Genomic DNA, 19,534 nt, shown 5'->3' on the forward strand with positions numbered 1-19,534 from the left:
CCTCAACATCTAATGAATTTCTAGGCCTAAAACATATGATTAAGGGTAGAAAATTAGGGATTTGGGTAGAGTTAGGGCTTTTTGATTTTTCTTGATTTAGACCTCGTTTTGTGATCAGATTTGAAAACAAATTATATATTCTGGCTCGTGGATAAATGGGTGATTTGATTTTGATCCGAACCTCGTGTTTTGACCAAGCGGGCCCAGGGTCGATTTTTGGATTTTTGGAATGAATGATGGAAAAGCTATAATTAGGCAATGGATTCGAATTATTTAGCATTTGTTGATGTTATGAAGTCATTCATGTATAGATACAATTGATTTGGAGCTGAATTCGAGAGGAAAAGCGGTAACTGAGGATTAACTTGGCCGTGGAAGTTTGAGGTAAGTGTTTGGTCTAACCTTAACTTGCGGGATTAGGAGTTAAGTCCTATTTGCTATGTGATAATTGTTGAGTACGACGTATAGGCATGGTGACGAGTATCTATACGTTGGTGTCTAGCATGACCGTGAGTCTTTACATTGTGAATATCCTAATTTTGTTGTGTTTTTCATGCCTTAGTGATGATTTCTATATGTTGTGAAAAGCTTGTGAAAGAAATTGTGACCTTTGAACTTCGAGGAGCATTGGCTCGAGTTATATTACCAAGTGTGAAAGTATATGAAATGATTTAACCCTTTGGAGCGTTGGCCCAAGTGGTAAAGTGAGTTAAGAAGTAAAAGTGAAAGAAAGAGAAAGAGTTATTAAATTGCTCCCTTGCCGGGATGTTTGTTGCTTTGCTAATTATCTCCCTTGCCGGGATCCTAAGATTATTGATATTGTTCCCTTGCCGGGATTTTAACTGTTTAATTGTGTTCCCTTACCGGGATTTTCATTATTATTTGTTTACTCCCTTGCCCCTTTGTTTGTGATTGTTGTTTGGGTGAGGAAGAGCGTTAAAGCACGAAGGGTGATGTCGTGCATTGTTTGCTGTTGTGAGGAAAGAGTGTAAAGCACGAAGGGTGATGTCGTGCCGTACGATGTACCACTCCGTACTGATTATCATTGATTATATGGTGAGGAAAGAAAGTAAAAGCACGAAAGGTGATGCCATGCATTATTTGTTATTGTGAGGAAAGAGTGTAAAGCACGAAGGGTGATGCCGTGCACATTGTTATTATATGATTGATTTGGTGAGGACGAGAGTAAAAGCACGAATGGTGATGCCGTGAAAATTGTTGATTTCTGATTCTTGATGATATTCTAGTTATGTTGTTACTTTCCTTACTTGATGCTTTCTATTCGGAACCGTTATTTCCCCCACAACATGTTTTTCCCCTTCCCACATTTACTGGTTATTTCTGCATTTTTCTTTCCGCTATATATATTTAAATTGCACAGGTTTATTTGGTAGTCTGGTCCTAGCCTCGTCACTACTTCGCCGAGGTTAGGCTAGACACTTACCAGCACATGGGGTCGGTTGTGCTGATACTACACTCTGCACTATGTGCAGATCCCGGAGCAGCTTACGGACAGTAGTTGGAGGGCTTCCTTCAGTCCACCCGGAGACCTGCAGGTAGACCTGCAGGCATTCGCGGGCCCTGGCGTCTCCATCTATCTCTATTCCCTATTTCATTTCTTTCATTAAGAAATAGTTTATTGTATTTTCTTCAGGCCTTGTTTGTAGTGACTCTTAGACAGTCTGTGACACTGTGACACCATGTTTTAGGTATTGAGGTTTTGAAAGTTGTAATAGACGTAGTCTTGAGTTATAAAAATTGTTGTCTTCCGCTTATTTATTTAATTCCGTTGTTTTCATGTTATCGCTGGTAATTAAAAAAAAATAATTTGTTAATAAAAAAGGTAGTTAAGGGTTGACTTGCCTAGCTCTCATTAGTAGGTGCCATCACGACTCACGAGGGTGGGAAATTCGGGTCGTGACACAACTATACCCGTAGGTCCCAAAATACTATATGAACCTATGAAGTGGCATGGATCAATTTTTGGTTAATACTAAAACCAAACTTGTTTAATGAATTTTTAATTAATTAAACCAAATATAATAAAAAAATTATTAATTTGGTTTGATTTGATTCGGGTTTTGACCTAAACAATTGATAATAGCTTGAAATTACAGAAATTAATCAAGAACAATCAACAAGGTATACAAATCAGAGATAAGATAAGCATATTTATCAAAATAAGATAACCAAAGTAAAATTCAATTTTGATATTCGTATATGGACATGATATGCATCAGGTAGCACCTATTTGAATGCTTCTAAATCTAGGATGATCATGCAAGCTTAAGACTTATACATAATCAATATCAGCATATCCCATGTGCTCCAACATAATCCAGCACGTCCCACTTGCTCCAACATGATACACATATCACCTGTGCTCACATGGCCCAATATAACATGGGTAATCGCCTGTTTCCGGAGGGATGGATCTATATCACAGCGCCACACGAAAATGCATCGTGCCATAACATATCAATATCATAATCTGTACAACAATAGTCATCATTCCATAACAATAACAATCCACTCACAATGTCCAAATATGTCAAAATCATATCAATCTGTATTAAGATCTCCATCCCTAAGGATGTATGTATTATCACACCCCTTTTTTATACCTCCTTAAAAAGATAAAAGTATTTTTAAAGAGCGAAAGTATTTTAGATTTTAAAGATGATAAAATATCGTGCTTCAAAAGGATTTTTCGGAGTCGCCACTTGACATTGAATTTTGGTGTGTCATGTCACTATTTTTAAAACAACATTTTTTTAAACACATTTGACTCAAAAATTGGTTTGCAAAAGAAGATGCTAGGTAAGGGAGTTTATTGGACTCGAGAAGAAGGTATTAGGCTCTCCCCAAGTTCCTTGAAAATAAGGTTGCGTAGTTGATCTAGTTGGCTTTAAAAAGTATTATAATTAAGGTTAACACAGACAACCAAAAAAACACAAAATATGTTCGAGGTTGTCCCCACCTAAATAAAAAAGATAGCAAGAAAAATAAGAATACTAAAATTCATATATTATGCCTCCTCAATGTCATATGCATTTAGCCTTTATTTACACATTTTTTGGGACATTCCCGTGATAATTCTTTTTTACAAACTACGTAGGGCATTCTTCTGATAATAAACTAAAGAAGACAACTTCTTGCCTCAATTCGGAAATAAATACCAACCCTAATGTGTCCTAACCAAGTGTGGACGACCTAAGCATACACTTAGCGTTCAAAACAATAAAAAAATAACAAAAAGAAAAATAAAAGAAAAACTAAATAAAAGGAAATTCAATTTCATGCTCATGCTCATGCTCTTTAACATTTTTTTAATTACTTTGACCAAGCTCAGTCCTAAAATATGTAAGAAAAATTTAATCATCCGCTGGTCATCTCCAACTCCCACGGCCCATTTTCAAGCAAATCAGATCAAAATATTCGTATTAATAAGGAAAAGTAAAGATTAAGATCATACAAGAATAGAAAATATAAAATAACAATAAATAAATATATGGTTGATCAAAACATAATAAGTGCCACTCACTATCCCATTAATCCATTCACATATTACCTCGCCTCTCAACTCCTAAAGACTAAACCACTCCCACATAATATTTTTGCTATTAATCCTCATTCAAATATCAGAGTAAAATCATTCTTATGACTCCAACAGGTGAACATCTCAAACAAATTAACTTGGGTGCACATCACTGTAATGAGTCCTTTGAAGCATGAATAATATAGTATAAATTTTAGATGATATCACGGGAAGCAACCTTGCAAATATGGATTTAACATCAAGTAAAGCTCAAACTGTAATGACTCTGTCGATTATTTTTTGTATTTTAGTACCGCTTCCCTATTTGATATTCTCCATATGTGTGTTTAATATTGGGTGATTTGCGGGATGGTTGGGATTGGTTTTGGGAAGGTTTGGAGTATATTGAGACACTTAGTCTCATTTTGAAAGCTTACGTTATAAGAGTTAACCAAGGCTTTAAGTTTGAGTAAACGACCTTGGATATGTGTTTTGATGATTCCAATAGGTTCTTGTGATAGATTTTAGACTTAGGAATATGTTCTAATTTGAATTTGGAGGTTCCTAGGTTGATTTGGCTATAATTGTCGAAAGTTAAAAATTTGAATGTCTGAAAAATTCATAAGTTTGACCAGGAATTGAATTTGAGGCTATCAGGTTCAGATTGTTGTTCTGAAAACTGAAATAGGTCCATTTTATTATTTAAAACTTGTGTGCAAAGTTTAGGTTAATTCCGGATTGGTTAGGCTTGAATCAAACTCGCTTGGTGTGAAGTTGGAAGTTTATGAACATAAGAGGTTGATCTTGATCGACGATACCTGGTTTTAATGTTAATTATGGTATTTGGAGCCATTGGAAAGGTTTTGGTGATATATTAGGACTTGTTGGTATAATTGGACGGGGTCTAGGTAGGCTTAGGTGTGTTTCGAATAAATTTGAGGTTGGTTGGTTGTTTTGGTACTGGTATTTCGCACCTGCGAGGTTTGTTGCACAGGTGCGAGTCCACAGTGGACATGTGATTGCAAGTGTGAGTTTAGCTGGGGGCAAGAGAGTCCACAGATGTGAAGAATTGGCGCGTCTACGAGACCATAGATGCAAAGATTGGATTGCAAAAGCGAAGGCAAGTAGAACTAGGAATTTCACAGAAGCAGTGGTTGGTCGCACTTGCGGGATCGCAGAAGCAGAGTTTTGCTCTGCAGGTGCGAGTAGTCGGGACCTTAGTGAAACTCGTAGAAGTGGGTCTTTTATCTCAGAAGTTACGCCGTAGAAGCGGCATATGTGGTTGCAGAAGTGAAACCACTGGGCAGATTATTATAATCAAGGGTTTGGCTTCATTTTGTAATATTTTGATATGGGAGCTCGGATTTGGGCGATTTTTGAGGCGATTTTCACTCACTTGGATTGGGTAAATATCCTTAACTTAGATTTGATTATTATTCGTTATTTTATCCTTGATTTTGACTTTTGGTTGATGAAATCTAAAGGAGAAAATTTGGGTTTTGTGAGAATTTTGGAGAATGAATAAGCGAGATTTGAATCCCGATTCAGAGTCGAATTTGGATGAAACACATATATTTTGACTCATGTTGGAATGGGTGATCAGAATTTGCGGCTTTTGTAGGTTTTCAAGGTGCAGACCGGATTGTCTTTTTGGTTGACTTTGTGTTATTGATTAAAGATCGAGCCTTTATGCCTTGATATTGTTTTCTTTAGCCTTATTTTACACCGTAGTGTGTTATTTGACTAGATTCATATCGTTTGGAGGTCGATTCGCATGGGAAGGTATTTTTGGAGTATTCATTCACACGCTTCAAGCCTAGTAACTTGTCTAAACTTGGTTTGAGGGTAATTTTCCCATTGGCTATGATATTTGAGATATGTTAGGGTGACACATGTGCAAGGTGATGAGTGTAAATGCATACATCATCGTTATTCATGATCCGGATAGACTTAAGGCTATTATGTGCCTTGTTTTGCTAACATATCTCTATGTTATCGTGTTTCTATCCACTTGTACAACTACATGGGCTTTATTCATGCTAGGAATTATATCTAGGGTATGTGCTTACCTGTTTGAGAAATGATATGGCTATTTTTTCTATGTTGAGCTGTTTGCCTCAATTGTAGTCATATCCCCAATTTTGATATTATTTTTGTATGCTATATCTCTGTCTCTGTGCACTCTTTATATGTTATCTCATATTTTGTTGGTGTCCTTATACGTGTGGCACGAGTTGAGCTAAGTAGTGTGAGATGTGAGCATTTGAGACTTGAGTGCTTGTTGACTGATATTGGGCCATAAAGTCGATTTGATATTGATAGTAAGATGACGTGTGCACAGGCCCTACATTGGGTTGAGTGGTTTGATTGTGAGGTGACGCGTGCGCCAGGCCATATATTGGGCTTAAGTGATTTTGATTGTTGACTTAGATCGAATCAGCGCTTAGCTTAGGACCGCCCCTTCGAAATCTTGTATTAACCTGTGGGTTCAGGCATACGGGTCATATATGTGCTTGGTAAGGGAATTATGTCTGGCTCCTGTACAATGTTGAGCATGGTTGTGCATGATGATTTTAAGGTATTTGTACTAGGCACTTTACATGTGTGGAGATTTGGTATATTTGATTATTTAACTATGATATTGTTGCTTTTGGCATGTATATTTGTTATGAATGTATATGATTGTGTTTCTTTTCTCATGCTAATTTGTACTTGATGTCTCTATTTGATGATTAGAACTTGGATCACAGTTAAATTGATAAAATTATGTTTGGATTATTTTTGTGGAAGAATTTATGCCTTCAATGTTACTCTTGAAAACTATGTTTATTTCTCCTCTTATTGTGAAAAGACTGAATTTTATTAGTTGAGATACTTTTCATTTTGCCGTTATTATACCATTATTGTTGTTATTGGCTATTGAAAATGTTTGGACCTTGCCAAGCTCGTCACTGCTTTCGGCGTGGGGTTAGACTTGTTACATGTTGATTACATGGGGTCAATTGTATTCATACTACACTCTGCATTTTATGTGCAAATCTAGGTGCTTCTGACATGGGTGATTGCTAGAGAGTGGCATCAGTACCTGTTTTGGAGATTATAAGGTAGGTGTTATTCCGTTCGCAGGCCTTGGGTAACTTTTTCTCTAAGTTCATATTATTAGTGTTCCATCTTTCAGATAGTACTATATTTTGGATTTAGACTCTGTATTTAAATTCTATAGAGCTTATGTACTCGATGACACCTGGACGTGGGATAGTTTTTAGTTGTATTATTGCTATTGACTGCAACTACTTATGTTATTCCGCTGTTAAGACTATTTATTACTATTATTTAAGTTTGTTTTTGCTTATTGATTTAAATTCTTATGTTATTCTGCTTATTGATTATTGACTTGCCTAGATGTTAGGCGCCATCACAGCTCCGGTGGATTTTTGGGCCGTGACAAGTTGGTATTAGAGCACTAGACTTCTAAGGTCTCACAGGTCATGAGAAAGTCTAGTAGAGTCTTGCCGATGGTACTGAGATGTCTATACTTATCTTCGAGAGGCTACAGGGCTTTTAGGAAACTTCACTTTCTTTCAATTCTTATCGTGCAGATTTGTTTATCCCTAAGTTTGAATCCTTGCTCTTCTATTCTCTTACAGATGGTGAGGATACGATCGTTGGGTGTAGCTGAGCAGGCGTCGGTATCCCAGGGCAGAGCCGCTGTAAGGCCCAGTGCGATTTTTACCTAAAAACTCGAGATTTAGTGGTGCCAAGTTAGATTTATATGTTATAATTCGGACATTTTGGATTGAACTGTGCATTAAAAAGTTAAAGGAAAATGTTTGCAGAAGAATGTATTTCTGCGGCCCATTATGCGGTCGCATGATCACTTTGCGGGCCGCATATTGGCTGCAGTGTGAGACAGAAAACTTCGCCAATTTTGAGGCCAATTATGCGGCCAATTATGCAATCGCATAATCACTTTGCGGGCTGCATATTGATCGCATAATCGTTCTTGGGCTTTTGTGAGGGGAGGTTCTGCAGTGCATTATGCGACCGCAGAACAGGTATGCGGACCACATACTGGTCGCAGACCTGGGCAAACAACTCACGCCTCTGAGGGCTATTTTTGTGGTCACTTCACGGGCCGCATAACCATTATGTGGCTAGATATCCGGCCACATATCCGTGTCGGGGCTCCATATTTAAATTTTAAACCCGAACCCATGTCGTTATAGCTTATGCAATTGCTAATTTTAAGTCTATTTCCTGGTACTTCTAGAGTGAGAAAGAGGGTCTAAGAGGGAGGAAGTGTCCTTAATCAAAATTGCTCCACAAATTCTTATTTAAACCTTGAAGAATTGTCAAGTAAAGTCCCCCAAGTCTTCTCCTTAAAGGTAAGAATCTATGCCCAGTTCATAATTTTGAAATTCTTCTAAAAAGGGGTAATTAACAAGATAGTTCATAGGCTTGAGGTTTATTTATTTTGCATGCATGGGTGTTAAAGGAATCTAGGATGAATATGAGCTAAAAATGGTAAAGTATGGGGTATGGGTTGATTAAATGTTTCACCAAAAGGTCTTAAAAACATAATGCACGCCTGGTGCTTGATAATGCGCACAAATGGGCTAAAGTATCGACCATCCTTCTAACTCTTGAATCAACTTGTGACATTTCTAAAATAGATTGAAGGTGCTAAGGGTCCCGGGATTTATTGTAGAACGTAATAAAAAGCTCTATTGAGGTATGTATGGCTAACCCCCCCTCCCTTTTTTCTTAGAAATTGAACACCCATGGTGTCCATACAATTGATGTAAGTCACAACCTTGATTAATATAGAAGATGGTATTCCATAGTGTTTATGTTGTAAGAATCTATGTGTAAAAATGTATTTGAATGCTCCCATTATGCTATCTTGCCACTTGATGATGTGTTAAAGATTTGGAGTATGTGTTAAATTGTCAAAGTATGTGAAAACCTCTATATGTCCATGATTCATAAATTCTTCTGAGTGTGTGTATTTAATATCTTGAATTGAAAGGCTTGTTGGCGAAATTGATAATAATGTGATATATGGAAAAAGACTCGAATTATGAAATGCAACCATGTGCCAAGTGTGATATAATAATTGTGGCCACTAGTGCCGAAGAAACTTAAATATATAAGGGAAAAATATGAAATGAGATGATTGATGGAAAATAGAAATGTCTTGAGTGAGACGGCCTAGCCAATCAGGCCATGATCGGATACCATGCCGCACACATGGTGGTATTGTGCTGGAAATTGAACCGGAATTGAAATGAGAATTAAGATTGTGGAGGAATGTCTCCAAGGAGATGACCTAGCCGATTGGGTCGTGATCGTACTCCATATAAGAGTACGGTGGTATTGTGAATAATGAGGTATTAATGCTAATAATGGCCCAAGTTAAATCTATAGAAATCTTACTTGAACACTTATGTGATCCTTTATTTGATGTTGTGGTGTTATCTATAGTTTTTCATTGATTTGTGATTACTTCTTCTTGTACTATTGATCTCTCTAAGGAGACGGTGTTTAAGGTATGCATACTAGTACTATTCGACAGTACTAACATCCCTTTTGCCGGGGGTGCTACATCTTTGAATGGATGTAGGTAGTTCAGTAGCAGACAGTGTCGATCACAGGTAGCGGTGCACCCTCCTCTCAGCAGTCTTGGTGAGCCACCTTTCTCCAGGGGTCATGTAGTATATATTTTGTTATAAATTACCATATTTCAAGGTATAGCCGGGGCCTTGTTGCTGGTATTATCATAACTATCTTTTGTATCATTAGAGGCTCCATAGATGTTTGTGTGGGATGTGTATGGGTGTCGGATGGGTCACTAGACTGTGTTGTATTTTAAACTCTTGTCCCACTAAATTGTAAACTGTATGTAATTTTGGGAACTTAACTATAGTGTAACATATATAATGTAAAATGAACTATCAATGTTTATATATACGATCTCTTTCCTATTTAACTAATGGTAATGTGTCCCCTTTGGATCATGAATGAGTCGGGTAGGAAAGGTCTAATAGGCTTGCTCGACCAGGTTCACTCAGTTGAGCATCGGTCGTGCGCCTTGAGGATGGGCATGATAGCCGTGATAGGCCGTAGCCGAGGCAGACGTAGGGGTGGAGCACGCTTTATAGTTAGGGCCCATGCTCAAGCAGCTACCATGGAGCCACAAATAGCTCCTGTTGAGGAGCAGGTTCATGATATGTGGAGCCGGTGGGACCAGCTTAGGCTCCCCATATCTTACTTGTTTCACCAGCTATTCAGGATTCTTTGATCCGTATGGTGGGCTTATTCGTGAGTTTAGCTTAGGCCGAAGAATTTCCTACTGTACAAGCTACTTTCTAGGTAAGGGGCGGAGCATAAACTCCAGCTACTCATACCTCAGAGTAGGTGGCACATGGTTATCAGACCCTTGGAGTGTTACTAGCTGGGGAAGTTCAGCCTACTATTATCGCGCAACCTGAGGATAGGCCTGCGATGTCAAACGATGAGCTGAAGAGATTGGATAACTTCATGAAGTTGCATCCTCCTCACTTCACTAGTACACCTTCAGAGGATGCTTAGGGATTCTTGAATCATTGTCATGATATTATGCGCAATTTGGGACTAGTTGAGTCCAATAGGGTTAACTTTACTACTTTCTAAATGAAGGGTCTAGCCAAGAGGTGGTGGCAGGTTTATGAGCTGGGCAGACCAGCAGGATAATCTCCTCTTACATGGGCTCATTGCTCTAGGGCCTTTGTGGAGTATTTTGTGCCATGCACCAGGAGAGAGGAGCTGAGGAGGAATTTGAGTACCTTCAGCAAGGTCAAATGTTAGTTACTGAGTCTGAGATGAGGTCATCATGCTACTATTTTGATTCCCACTGAGAAGGAGAGATTGGGGAGGTTCATTGAAGGTCTTCACCCTAGTATTCGGCTTGCTATGGCTAGAGAGACCGAGATTGGGACTTTATTTCACTAGGTGGTAAAGATAACCCATGGTGTAGAGTGCATCCGCATCGAGACTAGAGAGATGATGCAGGGTAGGGACAAGAGGTCCCAATATTCAGGTAGCTTCAGTGGTGCTTTATCTGGTGGTCGAGGTCAATTCGGGAGAGGCCATTCTAGCAGGCCAGTTTATCATTCACCAGTGCCTAGTCGGGGATCTTCTGTGTAGTCATCATTAAGTGCACTTCCAGCACAAAGTTCTCACCGCGCTCCATCTTTTTAGGGTTCATCATTAACATGCTTTTTTGGTAGGTATTCTAGTTCACAAGGTTTAGCTCAGGCTCCACAGTTATTTTTAGCTAGAGGCTGTTGTGAGTGTGGAAATCTGGGAACGTCTAGAAATTTTGCCCCCATCTTTATAGAGGTTCAAGGCAGCATGGAGAACAAACTATGATTCATGCTCTAGTTGATACACCAATTGTTCAGCCATATCAAGGGGGAGGGCGGGAGGTCATTCAAGGCGTGGTCATCCTAGAGGGGAGCTCAGTCCAGTTGGGCACTGGCCAAATGCTATGCATTTCCAGGGAGGACCGAGGTTGTTGCTCCTGATGTTGTTATTACATGTATTATTTCTATGTTCCACAGAGATGCTTCAGGATTTGTTTGATCCTTGTCCTACTTATTCATATGTGTCATTATACTTTGTTTTTTTCTGGATATGCCACGTTATTAGCTTGCTACCCATGTCCATGTGTCTATACCGGTTGGGTATTCTATTGTGGTAGATCATGTGTATTAGTCTTGTGTGGTTACTACTGGTGATTATACAACTAGTCTTGACCTTCTATTACTTAGTATGATGGTTTGTGATGTGAATTTAGACTTGAGCATGCCCGAATTTTCATTTGGATGTTTCTAGAAGGTTTTGGCACTATTTGGCGAAAGGTTGCAACTTGAAGGTTCAGAAAGTTCATAGGTTTGACAGGGAGTTGACTTCAATGTTATTGAGTTCAGATTGTGGTTCAGGGAGTTGGAATAGGTTCGTTATGTCATTTGGAACTAGTGTATTTTGGATATGGATTGGCTATCTCTGTACCATGCTATACTTAATTGTCATGCTATGATCGTGACGTTGGTGATGCGTGGGTTGTTGAGGATGGAGTGGAAGGGTTCTCTTGGTTTCACTCCTAGCTTAGTTATCTCATTCTTTAAGGCTCAATGGATGGTTAAGAAATGATGTTTGGTGTATCCAGCTTTTGTTAGAGATATTAATGCTAATACTCCTACTATTGAGTTAGTTCCAGTAGTGAGGGAGTTTTCGAATGTATTTCCTGCAGACCTACCAAGCATGGGATATCAATTTCAGCATTGATTTGGATCCAAGTACTCGACCTATTTTTATTCTACCGTATCGTATAGCTCTACAGGAGTTGCTGGACAAGGGGTTCATCAGGCCTAGTGTGCTACCTTGGGGTGCACCAGTGTCATTAGTTAAGGAAAAAAGGATGGTTATGTGAGAATATGTATTGACTACCGATAGTTGAACAAGGTTAACATCAAGAACAAGTATCCACTATTACGCATTGATGATTTATTTTATCGGCTTCAAGGTGCTAGGGTGTTCTTAAATATTGACTTGAGACCGGGGTATCACCAGTTGAATATTAGGGATTTGGACATCTCTAAGACGACTTTCAAGACTCATTATGGTTATTATGAATTTTGGTGATGTTGTTTGAATTGACTAATGCCCCAACAACTTTCATGCATTTGATAAAACATTGTGTTCCAACCCTATTTAGATTCTTTTGTCATTATGTTCATTGATGATATATTGGTGTATTCCCTTAGTATGGAGGAGCACGAGCAACATTTGAGGACTATGCTTTAGACTTTGAAGGAGAAGAAACTATATGCTAAGTTCTCCAAGTGCAGGTTTTGGTTGGACTTAGTAGCATTTTTGGTTCATGCAGTTTCTAGTGATGGGATAAAATTAGACCCGAAGAACATTGAGGCGATTCAGAGTTGGCCTATCACTATAGAGATTAGGAGCTTTTTGGGTTTGGCTAGCTGCTACTATTGCTTCATAGAGGGATTTTCATCTATTGCAACCTTATTTACTAAGTTGAATTAGAAGGGAACTTTGTTCAGGTGGTCGGATGAGTATGAGGAGAGCTTTCAGAAGCTCAAGACTACTTTGACTACAACTCCAATGTTGGTTTTGTCTTTTGGATTGGGGTCAAATACGTTCTATTGTGATGCTTCACGGGTTGGCATTGGGTGTGTGTTGATGCAGGACATTAGGGTGATTGCCTACACATCGTGCCAGTTGAAGCCCTATGAGAAGAACTATCTAGTGCATGACTTAGAGTTCGCATCTATTGTACACACGCTCAAGATTTGGAGGCATTACTTATATGGTGTGTGTTATGACGTGTATAAGGAGCATCGAAGTCTTCAATATCTATTCAAGAAAAAAGATTTGAACTTGAGGTAGCTGAGGTGGTTGAAGTTATTGAAGGACTATGATATCACTATTATTTATCATCGGGGGAAGGCAAATGTAGTGGCTGACACCTTGAGCATAAAGGCAGAGAGTATAGGGAGTTTAGCATTTATTCCAGTTGCAGAGAGGCCTTTGGTTATGGATGTTCAATCTTTGGCCAACAAATTTGTGAGATTGGATATTTCAGAGCCTAGCAGAGTCCTTGCTTGTGTTGTATCTCAATCGTTCTTGTTTGACCGCATTAGGCTCATCAACATGACGATCCCTATTTGCTTATCCGTAAGGACATGGTGCATCGAGGTGGTTCTAAGGAGGTGACTATTGGTGATGAAGGTGCGTGACGGCTTCAGGGCCAGATTTGTGTTCCTAATATGGATGGTTTGACGGAGTTGATTCTCGAGGAGGATCACAGTTTGCAGTATTCTATTCACCCAAGTGCTATGAAGGTGTATCGTGATTTGAAGCAACATTATTGGTGGGGGAGGATGAAGAAGACCATTGTTGCATATGTTGCTTGGTGTTTGAATTGCCAGCAGGCCACATATGAGTATTAGAGTCCGAGTGGTTTACTTCAGAAAATTGAGATACTGGAGTAGAAGTGGGAGTGCATTGATAACTATGGATTTTTGCCTACATGATGCTCTCTTTTGCTTAGGTTTTGAATAAAAAATATGTAAAAGTATTCCCGAAAACTGACTTAATGTTCTTGTCTGCAGGGTTTGGTCAAAATGAGGCAAGAAAGCCATAATCAACTCATGCAGGAGTTAAATTTGCACAAGTTCAAAGCTTAGACTGAAGCGCTGCTCGCGAAGGAAAAGATCGGTCGTGTAAGGTCCACCGCTGAAGCGGTCACAATTATGCGGTTCGCGAAAATGAGATTTAGAGAAGATGTTTTGGGGTACAACAGTGACCGCTGACCGTGATGAAAAAGCGCGGTCGCAGAATAACTGACGAGGCTGTAGTGATATTTTCGCTGAGAGCGTTGATTGAGGTTCAGAGACTCTGCAAGTTGAGCTTGACTGAGGAGCGCGGTCTGCGTTCAAATTACATGGCCGTAGATGATGCTAATGCGGAGGCTGTGACTTTTACGCTGTCCGCGAAACCAAGTCCAAGCCAAGTCCAAAATTTAAGAAATACAGTCCGCTCTTGTTTTTGCGCGACCGCGAAGTCCATGCGCTGAAGCGCCCAGTATTTCGCTGACAGCGGAACCTCCGTAGGGGTATTTTTGTCCAGTAATTTCAGCTGTGCATAAACAGATCTCTTTCACATTTTTAGGTTATCTTTTGTATTAGTGAGCTCGTGAACAGCCGTACTTTACCATTTAGAATATTTTTAGAGCAGCTTTAGCTTATATTCTTAGATTTTATTTTTATAATCAACTTTTATGGCTTATATTTCATCTCTATCTTTGATTTCTACCTTGATTATGAGTAGTTAAACCCATTAGTTAGGGTTGTAACCCAACCCTAGTGTGGGTATTTAATGGGTCTTCAATTTTAGGGCTTAATTGTTTATGGGTTAGTGATAGCCTAATTCATGCTTTAATTGTAGAATTGGTGGTTGCAAACACTGATTCGTGCCTTTATGACTTAGACTCTTCTTGAGAAAGAGGGACTAAGTCTAGGAAATTAGGCTAATAAGGAATTGGGGTGCATTCAAGAGATTGATAGCCCCAATTAAAGGGTTAAACCTAGAGATACTAATACCCAACTTGAGCCAATTTTACTTGTATTGTTTGAACACAATTAGGCTTGAGAAAGCCAATTACGGCAAAGTCACTCAAACTATCGAGAAGTATAGAATGAGTTATGTGTAAAAGGTTATATCAACACCGTAAATATAACAAGCTTGTCCTAAATTTTAGATACCATTAGATACCCGCCTAGGTGTAAGTCACTTCCCTAGTGCTTTTTATCAATTGAGAAAACTCTTACAAAAATATTGTACTTAGATTATTTTTAGCAATCAATAGCATTAAACGTAGCATAGAAACAAATCCAAGCATGGTTAGAAGTGCAACTAAAGGCAACACGCGTAGCTAGATTAGATAGAAACCCAACTCCCAACCAATATTAACTCCCTGTGGATATCGATCCCGACCTTTCGGGTAAAAGCTACATCGACCACTCCTCACTATTATATAGTGGTGCAGGGTTGGAGCCGATCACTTTTTGGTGCTGTTATCGGAGAGTTAAATAGTTTTGGCTATCTATCTGACTAGTTGTGTGTCTTGTTTTTCTTTCCTTCTATTTTACTAACTTGTGTGAGTTAATCGATTTAGGTACAAAATGGCAAATAATGATCCTATCGGAAATGTTCTCCCGAGGGAGGCGGTAGATAATAATGCTGAAGATGAGGTGCCTCTAGTACATCAAGCTCAAAGAAGAGGCCGCCAGGCCAATGAAAACATTCCAGACCCTCCCCCATCTCCTCCGAGAAGCTCCTCAGGTGCTTTCAAATGAAGGTTATGCAAGTGCAATTGTTCCACCCCGAATCCGGGCGGGCAATTTCTAGATTACAAATGTCATGTTGACCTTATTGGAGCAAAGAGGGTACTTCACATGCTCTCCCCATCAGAATGCATATAAACATCTAAAGGGTTTTGTGGATACCTGCTGGGGAAGCAAATAGACAAATGTGTCTGAGGATGCATTGAGACTGAGGTTGTTACCTTTTTCACTTAGAGGGAAATCTTTAGACTGGCTCGAAAGACTCCCTAATCATTCCATCACTATGTGGGATGAGTTGGCCGACAGGTTTATAGCCATGTTTTTCTCACCGGGACATATGGCTGCTTTAAGGGATGGGATCTTAGCTTTTAAACAGGAGCCAAATGATCCCCTTCATGAAATCTGGGATAGATATAGAACTATGGTCAAAGAATGCCCTAACAATGATATGACTGAAGCAATGATCCAACAACCGTTTTATCGGGGTATAAACACGACCAATCAATGTGTGGTAAACCAGCTAGCAGGGGGTAATTTTATGAAGTTGCCTTATGCCAAGTCCTGTGACATTCTTGATGAGATGGCTGACACTTCCTCAACCTGGCAGAGTCGGGCAAATGTTCCTCAGGGGGACCCTCATGTCATAAATCTTCACAAAGAACTTCAAGACCACGGACAAGCCATAGCTGAGCTGATAACAACCATAAACCAATTAGCCAAAGCACAACTTCAGCAGATTCAGGGACCAAAGCAAGTAAACGCAATGAAAGGGGTTAATCTATTGGTAAATAAGAGGAGACAGTGTGGTTAACAAATTCAAAGCAATCAAGATCAATATGATCAAGGTAGTAGTGGTTACAACCAAGATGATGTATATTTATGCCAACAACTATCAAGGACAACGAGGTAATGCTCCAAATCAACAATGGAGATTGCAAGGGAATAATCAAAATTGGGGCAGCCAAGGCCAAGGAAATTGGAACAATAATAATAACTCCAACAATTGGGGAACAACAAACAGAATTGGGGTATCAGGGTGGCAACAACAACCAATGGGGTTGGAATAATGGTAATCAAGGTAATCGGGGGCCGAGCTTTCAAAGGCCTCCAATGTTTCAACAACCAAACAATCCGCCTCCATTTCTATCCCAAGGTCCTAGCTCGTCCAACAATGAGAGGGGCCGGATTGAGTCAATGTTTGAGCAAATGATGAAGAAAAACACCGACTCTAATGCCCAATTGGCGTCCCATAATACTTCTATCCATAACCTGGAGGTCCAACTTGGCCAGATTTTGCAAGCTTTGAACACTCGCCCTAAAGAGGCACTACCTAGTGACACGCTAGTAAACCCGAATGGTGGAAACAATACCGGCCATGCAATGGCGGTGACCACAAGGAGCAGTAGAGGTGGTGAAGCAAGTACCTCCAAGCAAAAGGAAGTTGTGAGTGATGATGTTGAAATGCAAAGTGGCGATGATCCAATAGTTGATGAGCAAGTGAGTAAAGAGAAGTTGGATGGTGAGGTGAGAATTGATAATCATGACAATGAGGAAGAGACTCAAAATGATGTGAACCCGTCTAGGGAATGCGTGATAGACATACCGGAAATGGTAATGCCTAAAGCCAAGGCTCCCTTGCCAAGGCCTCCTTGTCCTTACCCTCAAAGACTTGCAAAGCAGAAGAATGAAAACCAGTTCAAGAAGTTTATTGAGATGATGAAAAGTTTGTCGATCAATGTTCCCTTGGTGGAAGCTCTTGAGCAAATTCCGGGATATGCCAAGTTTATGAAAGACTTGGTAATTAAAAAGAGATCTATGGATTGTTAGACCATCAAAATGACTCATCAAGTGAGTGCCATTGTGCACTCGATGGCTCCAAATCTTGAAGATCTCGACGCATTTACCATTCAATGTACCATTGGGAGTGCAGATTTTGCAAAGGCCTTGTGTGATTTGGGAGCAAGTATAAATTTGATGCCTTGCTCTGTATTCAAAACTTTGGGTATTGCTCAACCAATAGCTACTTCAATGAGATTGCAAATGGCGGATCGAACAATAAAGAGGACACTTGGTATTACTGATAATGTTCTTGTCCGGGTTGACAAGTTTATTTTGCCTACGGATTTTGTGATTCTCGACTGCGAAGTCGACTATGAGGTGTCAATAATATTAGGAAGGCCTTTCCTAGCAACAGGTAAGGCATTGGTTGATGTGGAAGCAGGGGAGCTCACCCTCTGGGTGGGTAACGAAAAAATTGTCTTCCATGTTTGCAAATCAATGAGGCAGCCAAATAGTACTGAGGTTTGCTCTTTTGTGGATCATGCCACGGAGGTGATAGTTGATGACACGAGTGCCATGATCAATGTGGAGGACCCTTTGGAAGCTGCATTGTTGAACCATGATGTGACTGAGGATGAAGGCTTGGTAGAGTATGTCAATTATTTGCAAGGAGTGGGTTCTTACTCATATGAGCCCCGTAAACTCTCTTTGGATCTTGAGAACAGAAAGACTCCACCAAAAAAGCCCTCAATCAATGAACCTCCCATATTGGAGTTGAAGCCTTTGCCTCCACACCTTAGGTATGAATTCTTGAGCCCTTGTTCAACTTTACCTGTTATTCTTTCTTCATGCCTAACTAACGTGCAGGTAGATGCCACCCTTGAGGTGCTCCAAAGAAGGAAGAATGCAATTGGATGGACTCTAGTTGATACTGGGGGATAAGCCCCGCCTTTTGCATGCACAAGATTATACTTGAGGATGATGCCAAGCCCTCTGTGGAACATCAAAGGAGGTTTAACGAGGCTATGCAAGAGGTTGTCAAGAAGGAAATTATCAAGTTGCTAGATACAAGGGTTGTGTACCCCATTTTCGATAGTTCATGGACTTCGCCGATACAATGTGCGCCGAAGAAGGGGGGTATGACTGCGGTCACTAATGAGCAAAATGAGTTGATCCCCACTAGGACTGTCACCGGATGGAGGGTAAGCATGGATTACCGAAAGCTGAACAAAGTGACCCGAAAAGATCATTTTTCATTGCCCTTTCTTGACCAAATGTTGGATAGACTTGTCGAGCGTTCCTACTATTGCTCTTTGGATGGGTACTCAGGTTACAACCAGATTTTGATTGCACCGGAAGACCAAGAGAAAACCACCTTCACATGTCCATATGGCACCTTTGCATTCTCATGGATGTTGTTTGGTTTGTCTAATGCACCGGCTACCTTTCAGCAGTGTATGATGTCTATATTTACAGACATGGTGGAGGACTTCTTGGAAGTGTTCATGGATAATTTTAGAGTTATGGGTGACTCTTTTGAAGAATGTTTGGGTAATCTTGACAAAGTGTTGGTCCCATGTGAAGAGACAAATCCAGTGCTTAATTGGGAAAAGTGACACTTTATGGTCGAGGAGGGCATTGTCCTCGGCCATAAATCTCAAAGAATGGTATCGAAGTGGACAAAGCGAAGACTGAAGAGATTTCAAAACTCCCTCCTCCTACTTCCGTCAAAGGAGCGAGGAGCTTTCTTGGGCATGAGGGGTTCTACCGAAGGTTCATCAAGGACTTATCAAAGGTGGTGAATCCCTTGTGCAAATTGTTGGAAAAGGATGCAAGGTTTGTTTTTAATGATGATTGCATGAAAGCTTTTGAGCTTCTCAAGTATAGATTGACTACCACTCCCATCATCATCGCACCCAATTGGACCTTGCCATTTGAGCTCTTGTGTGATGCTAGTGACATTGCGGTAGGAGTGGTTTTGGGGCAAAGGATCAACAAAATATTTCATCTGGTCTACTATGCAAGCAAAACGATGAATGATGCCCAAGTCAATTATATTATGACCAAAAAAGAGTTACTAGCCATTGTCTTTTCCATGGAAAAGTTCAGGCCACATCTCATGGGTACCAAAGTGATTGTGCACACCGATCACGCGGCACTCCGTTATTTGATGACAAAGAAGGACTCTAAGGCTAGGTTGATGAGATGGGTTCTTTTGCTTCAAGAGTTTGACCTTGAGATTATTGATCGAAAAGGATATGAAAATGAAGTGGCAGACCACTTGTCCTGCTTGGAGGAGGAGGGA

The sequence above is a fragment of the Nicotiana sylvestris genome, chromosome 6, assembly GCF_000393655.2.
Source record: "Nicotiana sylvestris chromosome 6, ASM39365v2, whole genome shotgun sequence".
Taxonomy (NCBI): domain Eukaryota; kingdom Viridiplantae; phylum Streptophyta; class Magnoliopsida; order Solanales; family Solanaceae; genus Nicotiana; species Nicotiana sylvestris.